Here is an 18,696-nt window from a genome sequence, read left to right as displayed (position 1 = left end):
GACAGAGGGTCTGAGGACAGAGGGTCTGAGGACAGAGGGTCTGAGGACAGAGGGTGTCGTATTGTCAGACTGATATCTCTGAACAATCTGTGCTGTGGTATTTGCTGTAAGTGTTTCTACTGTAGGCTATTTTTATTATACGTACAGCACTTTGGCTCCACCACACATCTTATAAATGTGCGAATAAATAAAAACTTGATTTGATTTGATGACAGATCACAACACAGATACGATTCTCATTTATTCATTGTACATACAATTAAATCGATTTTTTAATACTGCTACAATAATGTTTTGGATGTGTAATTATTTGATTCAATTCCATTAACGTGTGTTTGATTTTATGAAAGTCTTCTCTTTATAATAACATTGTCTCTGCTCTGTCCCAAATGTTGGATATGCGATATTCAAACTTGCTTCCATTGGGTGATCCATAACAAATTAAAAACTATGTTTGTACTTCCGTGAAAACACAACTTCCCTTTGAGGAAGAACAAACGTGTCCAAGTGTTTTGAGATGTAGTTTCAGATCAACAAAATAAGGGCCGCATACAGTAGATGTCATCCATCCATCTTCTCCCGCTTATCCGTGGGGGTCTCGGGGGTAGCAGTTCCAGCAGAGAGCCCCAAACGTCCCTTTCCCCTCATCAACCAGCTCTGACTGGGGGTCCAAGGCGCTCCCAGGCCAGCGAAGAGATATAATCCCTCCACCTGGTCCTAGGTCTACCCCTTGGTCTCTCCCAGCTGGACGTGCCTGGAACACCTTCCTAGGGAGGCGCCCAGGTGGATCCTATAACTAGGTGCCCCGAACCACCTCAACTGGCTCCTTTCGACGCGGAGGAGGAGCGGCTCAACTCCGAGTCCCTCCCTGATGACCGAACTTCACAGTAGATGTATTGAAGAAGAAAGTATCTGTGTAACTTGTATCTGTGTAACTTGTTTAAAAAAAAAACTGTAACATTGACGTTAATTAAATATATTATATCAACAAGTTTCACATCATGTAATAGGATAGTGAAAGCATACTATTAAGTTGAACCTAATATTTACTTACAGTACTTATTCAAACTCAATAGTATATGTGTACATTTGTTTTATATGACAACAACTTGTGGTGTGATTGTAATAGTTAAATATGGCTTCGTACTGTAGGTGTAACGCCGGGGGGTGATTTTGACAACCCGCCTTTTAAACGGTCAAACTGGAGGACACATGTCACAGATGGAAAAGGCAGTACTAAGGTCGAGGACATGAAATACTTGGTAGTTTCTCCTCAAAGCAATCATTGTGGAGGAGTGTTCTCTGCAGGGGTTGATGGCGGGGAACTGAAGCTCGTTTTCATTTAAACTTGTCTCCTATTTCCTAAAACTGGCCCTCGGCAGCAGGGGACGGTACTTCAGCGCTCCATGGGGCTCTCAACGCTCCGATTGTCTCCTTCAAACCTTCCCTTATGCTGCTGATTCCTCTCATCTGCTGTTGATATACTCGCCGCCGATATGTCCCTCCGTCTTTCCTCCCCGCGGTGTAATTCTGCTCTCATTGTGCTGCGCCAGCTCTGAACCTGCTCGGCTAAACGCTGTCCTTAAGCCTCCCCTGGACCTCTGGGAGCCGGATGAGTGTGCGGCTAAGGAGAAAATGAAATGGCTCTTGAAAGGTAAACTACGCTGGCCCTGGAGGGGTTGTCCTCCTCTCCTCATCACCTCTCCTCTTCTCAAAAAGGCTGGCACGGACCTCTTTGCTGCATCACAGCTCGGTGGACTGAGCAGACGGAGAGAGGAGGGGGGAGATAAAGGAGTTTGAGGAGGGCAGGGGGCCGGCTTTGAGTCTATACACAAACCCATATCCATCTTGTCTGCCCTCTATCTCACACAGAGCGGGGAGATGGATTAGTTGAGCCGGTGGAAGTGGGGGCCGTCAGAGGGGTTTCAAAGAAGCCAAATGGTGATTTAGAGGAGTACTGTGTCTGTGTCAGCTGGGATCCGAAAGCTTTGTTTACTCACTACACAGGGATATTGTCCAAACATCTGCTAACAGGAAATACACTTTGCAGAACTTGTATCCCTTTTGGAGAGATGTGCTTATTTGCTTAATTTCCCCTAGTAAGAAAAGAAGACCTTTTTTACCTGTGATAAATATGAACCGTCTGTATGTCCGGCAGCCCGTTAGCTTAGCTTAGCTTAGCATACAGATTGCCACGGATGTGTCTGAAGGTTATGCAATCCACCTTCAACAAATGTCATTGCTAACTTATTTATTTCGTTTTAATTGATATTCCCACCTAGTGGCAAAAAGGCTATCAGGCACACATGGACAACCTGTTTGGAAGATGTTGATTATTTTTACATAAAACAGCAAGAAAGACATTCTAAGTTTGCTTATCATTTTATTTGAGATTTGTTTAATTTTTTTAAGCTTGAAAAGTCACATTTTCTTTGTTCGATGTGTATGGAAAAGCCGTTCCTCAATACTTGAGTGAATGTACTTACTCAAATGACACCACCGTCTCAATATCACAAGTTATATAACTTTCGATACGTCAGTACAAAAACAGAAATACAAGTTGGAATAAATAAATACCTTAATGTTTTTATCCAGGCTCTCCAGGGAGTTGATGTCCAGTCCCTCTTTGCACGCCTGCAGACAGGAAATGACTTTCTGACTCTCGATCTTCCCCGGTCGGATGGTCAGTCCGGATAGGCTGCCCCGGAAATACTGAGTGAACCACGGCTTCGTCACCTCGCCACCTACACACACACACACGCACACACACCATGTATACATCACTTCAGGGCACATTACATTGACTTACATGCATTTCCTGGAGACTTATCCTAACCATAACCATAACCAACACATGCCTAACCCTAACCCATTCTCAACTGCTTTAATGAACATTTGATTTCATCTGGTTCTTTGTTTGAGTCCCTACATTCGGGCCCTGGACAGAACATTGATTCCTCACCACCTTCATCCCATCACATGGCTCAGCCATTCAATTTTACTTTTATCGAGGTGATAGAGGTCCATAAAGCATTGCAGAATCTGGATCCACACAAATCGGCAGGTCCGGACAAACTTCCTCCTCATTTTCTTAAATTAGCAGCCGACTTTATAGCTGAGCCGCTTACTTATCTTTTTAATTTAACTCTTTCCAACAATGAGATTCCTAACATATGGAAATCTGCATATGTTCTTTACTGAAAGGAGCGGATCCCTCATCTGTTAATAATTATAGGCCAATTTCAAAATATGTGTTGTAGCGAAGGTCCTCGAAAAGCTTCTCAGTGAACAACTTAAATTATACTTGGACACAAATGATATTTTGTCAGAACACCAATCCGGTTTTAGAAAACAACACAGCACAACAACTATTAAATACATAATTGAGGCATTGGACTGTAAAAAGTATTGTGCAGCTCTATTTATTGATTTGTCAAAGGCATTTGACACAGTTGATCATATCATCCTGACGGAAAGACTTCACAGTATCGGCGTATCTAGGCATACTGTAGGTTGGCTTTTAAATTATTTATCAGCGAGAACTCAATGTGTCCAATTTTCTGGGTCCTGTTCTTCCTTCCTCCCGATAGCAAAGGGTGTGCCACAAGGTTCCATATTAGGACCCATTCTTTTTACCATATATGTAAATAATCTATGTAATAATTTAGCAAATGCTTCTTACCATTTTTATGCAGATGACACTGTTATTTATTGTTCCTCCGCTTCTATAGAGCAAAGTCTAGATTTCCTCCAGTCTGCCTTTGATGTCATACAAACCCATTTATATCAACTAGTTGGTATTAAATGCTGAAAAATCCAAAGTGATGATATTTTCGAATGGCAAAAAGTTACCATCTATTCTACCCAATATTGAAACAGAACTTGTCTTTCAAATTACACACGGAAAATGTTGTTTAAAAGCTAAAAATAAAATTAGGTTTTTTTACAGGAATAAATCCTGTTTCTCTTTTCAGACAAGGAAACATCTGATATCTGCAACGTTTTTACCTGTATTAGATGATGGTGATCTGCTATACATGAATGCCTCTGACCAATGCCTAAAGAGCTTGGATACTGTGTACCATTGTGCCTTACGATTTATCACTGGATGTGGATATCGAGTACACCATTGCACTTTATATGCTGCTGCTAATTGGCCATCTTTGTCTGCTCGCAGACTTTCCCATTGGTTGGGTTTTATTTATAAATCTCTGCTTGGGTTGGTTCCCTCCTACATTTGCACATATATGTGTCAAAGAGAAAGTCCATATGGCCTGCGCTCTCAAGATTTTATTCAGATGCTGGTTCCTACAGTGAGAGCAAAACTGGGAAAAACAGCTTTTAGATATGCTGCCCCCACAGCTTGGAACAATGTACAGAAGGAGCTGAAACTCTCAGATTTAGTCACTTTGGGGGAATTCAGGTCCATCCTAAAGGACAGAGAACACGACACCATTGGTCGATGTGAGTGCTCGTATATCCTGAAATCGTTTTAAATGTTGCCAGTTTTTGAATGATTTTAATAGTTTGTTTTACTTCGCATATTGACTGGCTAATGTGCCATTTTATTTGTGTTTTACAGCTGTATTTGTCTGCCTTTCATGTCTGTGTTTTATATGTTGTAACTTTGTACATGCTGCCCTTCTTGGCCAGGTCACTCTTGGAAAAGAGATTTTAATCTCAATGAGTTTTTTACCTGGTTAAATAAAGGATATATAACCCTAACCCTAATCCTAATCCTAACCAAGTCTTCACCCTAAAATTAATGATTCCCCTCACGGGGACCTCCAATTTGTCCCCATAAGGGAGGCCAGTCCCCACATGTGACTGTTAACAGATTTAGGTCCCCACAAGTATAGTAATGCTAGGCCGGCCACACACACACACACACACACACACACACACACACACACACCACACACACACAACACACACACACACACACACACACACACACACACACCACACACACACACACACACACACACACACACACACACACACACACAACACACCACACACACACACACACACACACCACACCACACACACACACACACACACACACACACACACACACACACACACACACACACACACACACACACACACACACACACACACACACACACACACACACACACACACACACACACACACACACACACAGGAAAATAGGTCGTAAAAAGCCACTTTGGGATACCATCAAGTTGTATTTGCGTTGGTATTCTTGCACCCAATGTCACTTAGTTTTTAAATGCGTGCACAAGAACAAAAGGTTCTGTAAGTAATTGGAACTAATCCAATCTTTGAAATCATTCAAATGGGTTACAAAAAACGTATGTAGACAGTAATCACCACAGAGTCTTGTTTGCCTCTGTTAAGTTGCATTTAAACGTATTGTACGCACCACACGATTAAATAACTAGCAGTGACCTTATCCAATCGGTAATTATGGGTCCTGATGACTGCATTAGCTGTAATTGGCGTTAAGATGCATGTGTTGTCTCTCCTTTTCTGCAGGGTGCTGCTGTAAAAAGTGCAAGTGCTACTGAGCCAGCCCATCCGGGATATAAATGTACGAGAACAGTCAAAACATTTGAAGTATGTTCTCTGAACTCCATAAAGGCCAGAACCCGCTGGAAAGTCTCTAAAAACCCTCATTATCTAAAAAGGTTGCTAGCTCTGGATATCAAAACGTATTTCCTCTAACTCTTCTCTCTCTTCTCTCTTGCTTTTCTCACCCTGTAATCCACCAACACATCCAAAGTGCAGAACCGCAGCTTCAAGTGATGATAACAATAGGCGCATTCACACCGCAGTACTTTTCCCACAAAGGTTCATGAGAACTCTTTTGTCGCGTTCACACCAAAAAGAGAAAAGAGCTATATGTCTGATTGGCTGGGAGGATTGCAAACCACGCCCCGTAAAACTCCCAAAAGGTTTTGTGAAGCCGCCATTTTATTATCCACGCATTAGCATTATCCACGCATTAGCATAATTAGCATTAGCATTATTAGCATTAGCCCAGCGCAGAAACGCAGACAGACTAACTTATGGCAACACAAAATAAAACATGGGAGCGGTGGAGATGAGGACGTGTCGGCGTTCTGGCGATTTACTCGGAAGGCTTCAGTAGAAGCTGCTGGGAGTCCCAGCAGCTTCTACTGAAGCCTTCCCCAACTCCGGGGACTTCCGGCCGGGGACTTTGGGCGGCAGTATACGCCGTGAAGTGGTTTGCGGCCTGCGTCAGCGGCTTCATTTGCCTAATCCTCCCCCAGGGACTTATTCCGGTGTGAACGCAATCTGTACTTAGTTCATCAGAACTAAAGAGTTCTGATGAACTAAGTTCTCATGAACCTTTGTGGGAAAAGTACTTGGTGTGAATGCGCCTGTTGATCTGAGAATGGAGTTAGTAAAGATAGTTTGAGTGTATACCAAGAAAACATCTTTCTGTCTATGTATACATGTATCCATCTAGCCTTTTAGCACACTTCTGCTCCCATGCTGTGGTTATTGGAAACAACCATAAAACAGTGCATTTTTATAATCTCTTCTTAACTTCTCCATTGGGAATGTTTGTCCAGTAGTCATCATCTCAAAGCCACAGTTCCAGTTGTTTTAATGTTCAATGACGGTATTTGTTATCCCGTGCATGAGGTTTACTATGGATTAAGAGGAGATACTTCCACTTGCAGGGGACTTGTACAACATCTGTTTTCAGGCATCTGTATATTGCAATTCCAGTTCATCAGAAGATACAGTTAATTAAGGAAGTGGTCCAAATCATGTGGCCCCAAACTAACCTCGAAACTTACAGCTCCCGAAGAATCACACACAATCCTAGATCTAACTTTCTTCGTCTTTCCACCTGGCCTGAGAATGACCCCCATTTCGAAAATGTAACTCCACGATGTTGCATAGTGTTGCCTCCCAGGTGCACGCAGCTGCTGGGAGATGTACTTTTAGACCACGAAACAGAGTCTTTGAAACAGAACAGAAGAAATACTCGACAGTAACTGGAGTTGGTTACACTTCACCAGACTCTCCCAGATTGACCCAGGTAACCCTAATTCCCGGGGGGTGATTCAGACTCGTGTACCGCTGCTCTAAGTGACGAACCCGGGGTCTGAAAGTCTCCGTCAGAGCCTTCAGAGACAAAGCTGACCACTGCTGGAATCACTTTGTTATGCCCTGACTTACTGGTGTCATCGGATTGCTGAACCGTGGGTTCATTTTACACCATGGCCCGTTGGACAGAGCTCCATTATTCCTACTGGTTCTGTGATCTAACCAACCCAGCGGTTTCTCAATCGACTAGACAGTGGGCAGATGGAAATATGGACGAAGCAACTCTCACAGCTTAACATTTCCGTACCTGTGTCTTTCGGCTCACACTTTCTTTACTTGTGTTAAATATTTCATAAGTATAGGTTGAACACCTCAGATGCTTGTGCTGTACGATTTCCACTTTTGCACGTGCCCCCAAAATGACGTTGAAGTTTGGTAAATATTATACCGCTCGCCCTAATCTGTCACGCTGTGGACGGTTGCATGCTAAACAGTGAGTGTTGTAGCAAGCCTAAACTGTGTTGGTATCTACTCTATTATAAGCTGCAAGCATCAACACGTCTGGCTGACTATACTACCGGCAACAAGGCTTGAGCTTTAGACTACTATCAAGGCCAAAGTGTTAGCATATCATGATTTACACAATAGATACAGGGTTACAAATGACTGTTAAACGTTACATTACATGTTGCTTGTTAGACGCTTTTATCCAAAGCGACTTACACACTCAATACTGTGGGCACTTTGGGGTGAAGTGTCTCAGGGGTTTGAACCTGTGATCCCCTAATCCGAACATATATGCACAACCCACTGCGCCACACGCCTCCTCCTCCGTTCTTGTAATTGTAAAAAGTAATTTCTTTCTGATTGTTTTGTAAAAAAAAAAAAAAGAAAAGATTAACAAGACAAACATGTCGCTGATGACGATGACCTAATGTTTTATAAGAAAAATATATGTTAGAGGGGGGAGGACCAGAACAGTTTTTTTAAGCTTCTTCTTGCCCCTGTTGAACATGAACAGAGACTATCTGAACATTATTATTTTTATTTTTTTTTTTTTTTTGTTATTATTTTTTTTTTGTGGTACTTTGTTATAATTATTAATCTGAGTGAAAAAAAAAAAAAAGAGAATATATATATTATTGTTATATTTTGTTGTTGTTGTTTCTGACATGTTCAATAAATTGACTAAACTAAACATTCTATGTGTCGTAAAGTATATTAGTGCTGCTTCTGTTGTGTCATCTACTAATAAACTAGTGAGGATGCTAATGTGTTGGCATTATTAGCCTCAGTCTTTTAGCACAACATCATGTAGATAGGGTTAGGGTTAGGGTTAGGAGCCATCCGGTGCTTATTTAGGGCTGGTTTTAAAGGATTGTTGTTCAAATGAGTGAGCTGGAAACATTTCAAAGTCAGCTAGACACATCAACATTCTAACTTTCTCATTGAACTAATGTTGGCTTATTAGAAAGTTAGCTAAAGCTTGTCAAATCTGACGGTTGTTATCGACAGCGAGAAACAAGAAGCCTGCTTTTGTCTTTCTCCGTTTGAAATCAGGGGTCTGTTCTTCAAAAGGTATTAGGACTGTAGACCATTAAACCTGCTGCCTTTATCCTAGCGATGCTCACGATGGATACTTGTTCAGGCGAACAGGTGTTTTTGTGCTTCCTTCTGTGTATATACTGTACGCATATTCCTGGCAGCGATACTGTATTACTTGTCAGAAGTGAGCCCTTCACTTGTTAGTTACCCAACCTTTGTTTTAGTTCAGTATAATAACCCCAGCTGCTTAGCATGCTTAGAGGAATCTCCTGCCTCAGCGCTCGCTGACACCCTGCCGGGAACCAGGGAGCAGCGTCCATCTCATAAAGCCACAAGAACACATTTGGATTCAAGTAGAGAAGCCACCGTCTTTCCTCTTTCCTATGCTTCACCTGCCCTCCCTCCTCATCTCACTTACTATCCCCCTCCCTTTTCCCCCTGCCCTCTCTCTCGATGTCCACCTATCCCACCCCGACAGATGTTATCAATTTCGTCCGTGGCCAGAGAAGCCGTTAATGGACCCAGACAGACAGTCAGAGGAGAGGGGATTAGCGAGGGGCTGCAGAGCGAGAATGATATGGGTGATGAAACCGCTGATCATTCCACTTTAGAGGCGGGTTGTTACGTGGAGTCAGCGCTCTGCGCAGCGCGGCCGCTCACAGATCTCCATCTGCCTTTTCCTCCGCTTTATTTGCGTCTGATGAGACGGACGAGGCGTGGGCGAACGGGAAGTGGGATCGTTACCGAAGTGTAAAAGAGATACCTGCGGCAGTGCCTAGGTGCCTGTATCATTTTTATTATACACTATATATGTTGATATTTATGGTCTTATCTTTGCACGTGTGTAATCTTCAGTACTTCCTGCATGCTTGCTGCTTAACTGGATCTGGAAGAATGCTAAGCAAAACCAAGAGTGAGCACGTTCAGCGGAGTATGAACAATCCCCACTAAATGTCTCTTATCATTTGTATTGTCTTTTGTATGTGTATTTTGTTGTTTTGCTTAGTTCAAATATACAAACATAACAAACAAAAATGTAATTAGTCCATAAAGCTGGATATTATGTGTGAAAGCCATTCCAGATTTCTGTTACGCTGTTACTTTGGGGGATTGAGATGATTGACAAACATGCAAATCAATCTGTGAGTTTTCCTTGAAGGACAGGAAACATAAACCCACTCTAATAATAATAATTCCTTACATTTATTATAGCGGGCGACCGTGGCTGCGAGGGAGTGCGGTCGTCTTTCTACCAGAAGGTTGTGGGTTTGATCCCAGCCCGTGCAGTCAACATGTCGATGTATCCTTGGGCAAGATACTTAACCCTGAGTTGCTCCCGATGGCCAACGGTGTGTGAATGTGTGTGCGTGTTAGTTCCTAGAGTAATATACACTGCTCTGTGTGAATGGGTGAACGACATGTAGTATGTAAAGCGCTTTGAGGGGTCTTAAAGACCGGATAAAGCGCTATATAAGTACAGTCCATTTACCATTACACATATTTTTTTTGTATACACTTAATGGTCACTGTGGACAATACCCACAGGAGCAAGTTCAGGTGAAGTGTCTTGCCCAAGGACACAACGGCCTGACGCAGTGGCGGCAGGAGCGGGTTTCGAACAGGAGTTCCCCAGCACCCCCCTTGATCTGATGATCAGATGCACAGACCACTGCGCCACCCGTCCCTAACTCTGATTATTCTTGAAAATATTGAGTAACGGGTTGCACTTCTGACAGGCTCTCGGTGCATCGAGGCATCAACCACTATGATGTGATGGACAATCTCTAAAGAGAGGACTTAGATTGCCGTCTTTCACTAAATTCCTGTCACGGGGGAAGGGAAAAAAAGGAAGAATGAAAGAAGAAGTAGGTAGTAGGTAAAAGTACATGCGAAAAGCGAGCTTCACTGAATCAAAGCTGGCGAGGTAAAACTAAAGGAAAGTAGCAAAACAAAAAGGTGTAAGAAACCGGGAAGACTTGGAGAACACAGGAGATCAGACGAGGAACACCCAGACAGGAAACCAGGACATGGGCCGATGTAGAGCCAAGTGCAGTGTCCTGGTTACTGCTGGGTGAATGTGCTGAGGGACGCCAGAGAGGCAGAGCGGCAGTGTGTGAGTACACAGTGCAGGAGAAAGGAGAGGCAGTAGTGTGTCTTCCTCGGCGGTACACACTTCTGAGCATGGACACCGCGCGCTGGGTCACAGGGTAAATATAGGCTGTGGAGACGGCACAGCCAGCACTTGCTCTCAGAGGTGAAGCAGGAGGGATGGCCGGTGCAACCCTTCAGTTAGAGAAAATGAGAGAAGGAATGTGAAAGCGCACTCTTCACAGCTGGACAGTTCACTGCGGGGTCGTTACGGGAAGGCGCGAACAAGCGTATCGTGTGCATCTCAACGAGACGAGCAAAGCAGAAGTGGGGCAGATATGAACTGTCCATGCCCCCTGCGTGTCTGTTCTGCCGCTCTCCATGCATGTGGAGTGTTATCATGCATTGTTGAGTATATCAGTGTCTTGGCCATTTCTGTGTCCAAATATTTGCACGGCAAAAGTTAAAGAGGCTATATTTGGGATTTCCCTCATCCTGTAGTGGGTTATAAAGGTTTGTGTGCATGTCAATGGTCTGCAAAGGATAAAATGCCCCCCCCCCCCCCCCTGTCTGAAATGCCTCCATTGGACTCCTTTGTTTACTTCCAGAACATAGTGACATCAGTATGTAATACTCGCTCTCCTATTGGCTAGCGCTCCAACACATTGTACGTGATAGGCTAAGCGGCGGGACATCTCTAGCCGTTGACCAATCACAACAGAGCCGGCAAGCTAACCAATCAGAGCAGACTGGACTCAGACAGAGGGTGAAAACAGGTGCTGCAGCACAGGCAGCATGAGAAGAATGAAGAGCATTTTGAACATTAAAGCATGAAGACATGTAGAGACACTACATACTGATATACACCTGAACATCAGCAGGAGAGGACTCTTTAAAGTAGAGAAACTACATACTGATATACACCTGAACATCAGCAGGAGAGGACTCTTTAAAGTAGAGACACTACATACTGATATACACCTGAACATCAGCCGGAGAGGGACTCTTTAAAGTAGAGACACTACATACTGATGTACACCTGAAAATCAGCTGGAGAGGACTCTTTAAAGTAGAGACACTACATTCTGATATACACCTGAACATCAGACGGAGAGGACTCTTTAAAGTAGAGACACTACATACTGATATACACTTGCACATCAGCAGGAGGGACTCTTTAAAGTAGAGACACTACATACTGATATACACCTGAACATCAGCAGGAGAGGGACTCTTTAAGTAGAGACACTACATACTGATATACACCTAAACATCAGCAGGAGAGGACTCTTTAAAGTAGAGACACTACATTCTGATATACACCTGAACATCAGCAGGAGAGGGACTATTTAAAGTAGAGACACTACATACTGATATACACCTGAACATCAGCAGGAGAGGACTCTTTAAAGTAGAGACCACTACATTCTGATATACACCTGAACATCAGCAAGAGAGGACTCTTTAAAGTAGAGACACATCAGCAGGAGAGGACTCTTTAAAGTAGAGACACTACATTCTGATATACACCTGAACATCAGCAAGAGAGGACTCTTTAAAGTAGAGACACTACATTCTGATATACACCTGAACATCAGCAAGAGAGGACTCTTTAAAGTAGAGACACTACATACTGATATACACCTGAACATCAGCAGGAGAGGACTCTTTAAAGTAGAGACACTACATACTGATATACACATGAACATCAGCTGGAGAGGACTCTTTAAAGTAGAGACACTACATACTGATATACACCTGAACATCAGCAGGAGAGGACTCTTTCAAGTAGAGACACATCAGCAGGAGAGGACTCTTTAAAGTAGAGACACTACATACTGATATACACCTGAACATCAGCAGGAGAGGACTCTTTAAAGTAGAGACACTACATACTGATATACACTAAACATCAGCAGGAGAGGACTCTTTTAAAGTAGAGACACTACATACTGATATACACCTGAATAATCAGCAGGAGAGGACTCTTTAAAGTAGAGACACTACATACTGATATACACCTGAACATCAGCAGGAGAGGACTCTTTAAAGTAGAGACACTACATACTGATATACACCTGAACATCAGCAGGAGAGGACTCTTTAAAGTAGAGACGCTACATACTGATATACACCTGCACATCAGCAGGAGAGGACTCTTTAAAGTAGAGACACTACATACTGATATACACCTGGACATCAGCAGGAGAGGACTCTTTAAAGTAGAGACACTACATTCTGATATACACCTGAACATCAGCAGGAGAGGACTCTTTAAAGTAGAGACACTACATACTGATATACACCTGAACATCAGCAGGAGAACTCTTTAAAGTAGAGACACTACATTCTGATATACACCTGAACATCAGCAGGAGAGGACTCTTTAAAGTAGAGACACTACATACTGATATACACCTAAACATCAGCAGGAGAGGACTCTTTAAAGTAGAGACACTACATTCTGATATACACCTGAACATCAGCAGGAGAGGACTATTTAAAGTAGAGACACTACATACTGATATACACCTGAACATCAGCAGGAGAGGACTCTTTAAAGTAGAGACACTACATTCTGATATACACCTGAACATCAGCAAGAGAGGACTCTTTAAAGTAGAGACACATCAGCAGGAGAGGACTCTTTAAAGTAGAGACACTACATTCTGATATACACCTGAACATCAGCAAGAGAGGACTCTTTAAAGTAGAGACACTACATTCTGATATACACCTGAACATCAGCAAGAGAGGACTCTTTAAAGTAGAGACACTACATACTGATATACACCTGAACATCAGCAAGAGAGGACTCTTTAAAGTAGAGACACTACATACTGATATACACATGAACATCAGCTGGAGAGGACTCTTTAAAGTAGAGACACTACATACTGATATACACCTGAACATCAGCAGGAGAGGACTCTTTCAAGTAGAGACACATCAGCAGGAGAGGACTCTTTAAAGTAGAGACACTACATACTGATATACACCTGAACATCAGCAGGAGAGGACTCTTTAAAGTAGAGACACTACATACTGATATACACCTAAACATCAGCAGGAGAGGACTCTTTAAAGTAGAGACACTACATACTGATATACACCTGAACATCAGCAGGAGAGGACTCTTTAAAGTAGAGACACTACATACTGATATACACCTGAACATCAGCAGGAGAGGACTCTTTAAAGTAGAGACACTACATACTGATATACACCTGAACATCAGCAGGAGAGGACTCTTTAAAGTAGAGACGCTACATACTGATATACACCTGCACATCAGCAGGAGAGGACTCTTTAAAGTAGAGACACTACATACTGATATACACCTGGACATCAGCAGGAGAGGACTCTTTAAAGTAGAGACACTACATTCTGATATACACCTGAACATCAGCAGGAGAGGACTCTTTAAAGTAGAGACACTACATACTGATATACACCTGAACATCAGCAGGAGAACTCTTTAAAGTAGAGACACTACATTCTGATATACACCTGAACATCAGCAGGAGAGGACTCTTTAAAGTAGAGACACTACATACTGATATACACCAGAACATCAGCAGGAGATGACTCTTTAAAGTAGAGACACTACATACTGATATACACCTGAACATCAGCAGGAGAGGACTCTTTAAAGTAGAGACACTACATACTGATATACACCTGAACATCAGCAGGAGAGGACTCTTTAAAGTAGAGACACTACATACTGATATACACCTGAACATCAGCTGGAGAGGACTCTTTAAAGCAGAGACACTACACACTGATATACACCTGAACATCAGCTGGAGAGGACTCTTTAAAGTAGAGATGGTACATACTGATATACACCTGAACATCAGCAGGAGAGGACTCTTTAAAGTAGAGATGCTACATACTGATATACACCTGAACATCAGCAGGAGAGGACTCTTTAAAGTAGAGACACTACATACTGATATACACCTGAACATCAGCAGGAGAGGACTCTTTAAAGTAGAGACACTACATACTGATATACACCTGAACATCAGCAGGAGAGGACTCTTTAAAGTAGAGACACTACATACTGATATACACTTGAACATCAGCAGGAGAGGACTCTTTAAAGTAGAGACACTACATACTGATATACACCTGAACATCAGCAGGGAGAGGACTCTTTAAAGTAGAGACACTACATACTGATATACACCTGAACATCAGCAGGAGAGGACTCTTTAAAGTAGAGACACTACATACTGATATACACCTGAACAACATCAGCAGGAGAGGACTCTTTAAAGTAGAGACACTACATACCGATATCCACCTGAACATCAGCAGGAGAGGACTCTTTAAAGTAGAGACACTACATACTGATATACACCTGAACATCAGCAGGAGAGGACTCTTTAATATGTAAATATGATATCTTTGTCCAAAAAGTTGTTGTATTTTCTTGATTCTCTTTAATCCCTTAAACTGCCCTGATAATAAAATCATATTCACGGACAGCCTCCCCTAATGGCAGTTTGTCGCTGGTTTAATTACAGATTTAAGTGAAGCCATTACATCTTGCCCAATGCTTTCTTTGGATAATATCTGGAATGTGATGATTCTAAATTATACTTATTTGCTTTGCTCAGGAAATAAATCATTCCCATTAGACGATGCTGACTGACGAGTTCAATGTTGCCAACCGTGAAATCACATTGTGCAATGAAATGAAAATAAAACATACCGGGCGTCTGCGGCCGGGATTTTTTGAGTCTTTTTGATGTACCTTGTCATCTACAGTATTTGCACACCATCACAATGTCCTGAACATTATAATATATGATATTTAGCAGTGCAGCAGGAAGAAGAAATAAACCCACTAGTTGAATTTCCTTTCATCACTGAAGCTTCAGGAACCAGTCAGACAACATGTGTGCAATCAACACACCTGACACTTCCATCTCTTCACGTTGAATAAAGGCAATCTTTTGTGGCTATTGGCTTATGTTAATAGTTCAGTGTTGCCTTAACATCTCTTTCTCGAGGCTTAGCCCACAACTTGAGAAGCAGACATCGTCTCTGAGCTCGGTTTTCTTTTCAAGGCTTTTTTAATCCATCTAAAGGCTCGCAGTGTTCAATGAAAGGATGGAGGAAGAGGAGGAGGAGGAAGAGGAGATACGAGATGACCTGCTCCAGCACAAAACGCATCTTGACTCTGTATCTGAGGCTAAGCGTCGCTGAGCAGTCGCATTAGGGCTATCAAATCAACAACCTATCTGCACCGTAGCTGGGTACACATGACAACACAAGCCTTGCATCCTGACCCATCACTACCCGACCCATCAGAGACTTCTCCTCCCTCACCGCATTCAAAACATCACTCACAACCCACCCGTTAAACGCTGCATTCAACCCCACACAATCACCCCACCCCCCTCTTTTCTGTGTTCGCTTGTCTCGATGTATTCGTCTCCGTTTTTAGTTTTATTCTCCGTCAAAGCTTCCTTGAGTTTCTAGAAGTGTCATGTATCGTCACCATCGTCCTCACCTTGCCAGCAGGCGCCCACCGTGAGCTGCATGTCGATCTGAGAGGGGTGGATGGGCCAGTCGTCGGTCACCAGGTAGGGGTCGTAGGTCACTCCGTCCACGTAGAGCGTGACCACCGGGAACTCCACGTTGATGACGTAGTAATGCCACTCCTTGTCACAGATCTGTTGGAGACGGTGAGAGGGTGATCAGAATCAGAACACCTTTATCAGCGCCACGGAGCGGACCCTTACATTCGTTACAGCAGAAAAGAGCCACATACAGCTTGTTGAAATAAGAAATACACATCCTGTAACAGTTCTGAGGATTTAGCAGCCAGGTATATGTTGCAGGGTTATTAACGGCATATATATATAGATATCGCGCATAAAGGGATATGTGCTAAACATGTCATATGACGTGTAGGACTAACGGACATCATGTGACCCATGGACCATACTCCGTAATATTATTGCACATTCCTCGGTATATTTCTCACATTTCATTAAAGAGCACATTTAAAAACGATTGTGGTCGAGCCAAAGCGCTGCACATGTAATTTAAACACATAAAAACACTACATTACAATAAAAGACAATACATCACAACACATGGACCAGTCGGGAGTCGGGACCCCACTCTACCAGAAGGCCAGAGAGAAGTCGTGTGTCTTCAGTGTGGATTTAAATGATCGTCTAAAAACTTGCTATAATAGTTCAGTATTTTGGTTACGACGTTGTTCCTGTTGCAGTGTGTAAAGCACATTCCTTGAATGTGTTAATCTACTTGGAAATAAATCACATTCTAATTCTGATACGATTTTAGAAATACTTGTACAGTTTCTTGCTGAGAGGTCGATTTATACCACACACAGGATTCCTCTGCTTGTGAAAAAACAGGAGTATTTCTACATTAATTGTTGTGAAGTTCGAAAGCAGACTTGTTTCCCTTGTGCTTGACGCTCGCTCAAATCCATTACGACGTTAGCTGTTGAGCCCGTTCCCAAAGAGTGCTTGACTGTGCCACTCTTCAGCGTGCTTGACCATTTACCCTGCCTCGCTTTGCATTTCAATCGTCTGCACAAGCCTCCTCGTGTCTGTCTGTCTGTCTCTGAGTTTCTGTCTGTCTCTGAGTATCTGTCTGACTGTCTGTCTCTGAGTATCTGTCTGTCTCTGTCTGTCTGTCTGTCTCTGAGTTTCTGTCTGTCTCTGTCTGTCTGTCTGTCTCTGAGTGTCTGTCTGTCTGTCTGTCTGTCTGTCTCTGAGTATCTGTCTGTCTGTCTGTCTGTCTGTCTCTGAGTGTCTGTCTGTCTCTGAGTTTCTGTCTGTCTCTGAGTGTCTGTCTGTCTGTCTGTCTGTCTCTGAGTTTCTGTCTGTCTCTGAGTTTCTGTCTGTCTCTGAGTGTCTGTCTGTCTGTCTGTCTCTGAGTGTCTGTCTGTCTGTCTGTCTGTCTGTCTGTCTCTGAGTTTCTGTCTGTCTCTGAGTATCTGTCTGACTGTCTGTCTCTGAGTATCTGTCTGTCTCTGTCTGTCTGTCTGTCTCTGAGTTTCTGTCTGTCTCTGTCTGTCTGTCTGTCTGTCTCTGAGTGTCTGTCTGTCTGTCTGTCTGTCTGTCTGTCTGTCTCTGAGTATCTGTCTGTCTGTCTCTGAGTATCTGTCTGTCTGTCTCTGAGTATCTGTCTGTCTGTCTGTCTGTCTGTCTGTCTGTCTCTGAGTGTCTGTCTGTCTCTGAGTTTCTGTCTGTCTCTAAGTGTCTGTCTGTCTGTCTGTCTGTCTCTGAGTTTCTGTCTGTCTCTGAGTTTCTGTCTGTCTCTGAGTGTCTGTCTGAGTGTCTGTCTGTCTGTCTGTCTCTGAGTGTCTGTCTGTCTGTCTGTCTGTCTGTCTGTCTGTCTGTCTGTCTGTCTGTCTGTCTGTCTGTCTGTCTGTCTGTCTGTCTGTCTCTGAGTATCTGTATGTCTGTCTCTGAGTATCTGTCTGTCTGTCTGTCTGTCTGTCTGTCTGTCTGTCTGTCTGTCTGTCTCTGAGTATCTGTATGTCTGTCTCTGAGTATCTGTCTGTCTGTCTCTGAGTATCTGTCTGTCTGTCTGTCTGTCTGTCTGTCTGTCTGTCTCTGAGTATCTGTCTGTCTCTGAGTATCTGTCTGTCTCTGAGTGTCTCTCTGTCTGTCTCTGAGTGTCTGTCTGTCTCTGAGCGTCTGTCTGTCTGAGTGTCTCTCTGTCTCTGAGCGTCTCTCTTTCTCTGAGTATGTCTCTCCCCCCTGCTTCAGGCTCTACCTCAGCAGCTCTCGTCGGGCCTCACCTCTTCCTCTCAGCTCCACTGATACAACCCGCTGCAGCCGTTTGAACACTTAGCCTCGCGTCACCTCCCTCTCTAATGAAGAGCGCTCCGCAGCCGGCTTATTAGCGCTGTGCTCGCGCAGCAGATGGGGCTCCTAATCAACCCGGTTCATCGTCGCTGCTATTGAGGTGCGAGACACAACATCTGGCCTA

The 18,696-nt window shown here is 43.3% G+C and overlaps 1 pseudogene; it reads right to left on the bottom strand.

Moving 5' to 3' along the window:
- LOC117457063 (calsyntenin-2-like) overlaps positions 1–18,696 on the bottom strand; it is a 373,610-nt pseudogene that overhangs the window by 38,877 nt on the left and 316,037 nt on the right.

The sequence above is a fragment of the Pseudochaenichthys georgianus genome, chromosome 13 (assembly GCF_902827115.2).
Source record: "Pseudochaenichthys georgianus chromosome 13, fPseGeo1.2, whole genome shotgun sequence".
In the NCBI taxonomy this organism is placed as follows: Eukaryota; Metazoa; Chordata; class Actinopteri; order Perciformes; family Channichthyidae; genus Pseudochaenichthys; species Pseudochaenichthys georgianus.
This window is presented reverse-complemented; position numbering and strand designations above follow the sequence as displayed.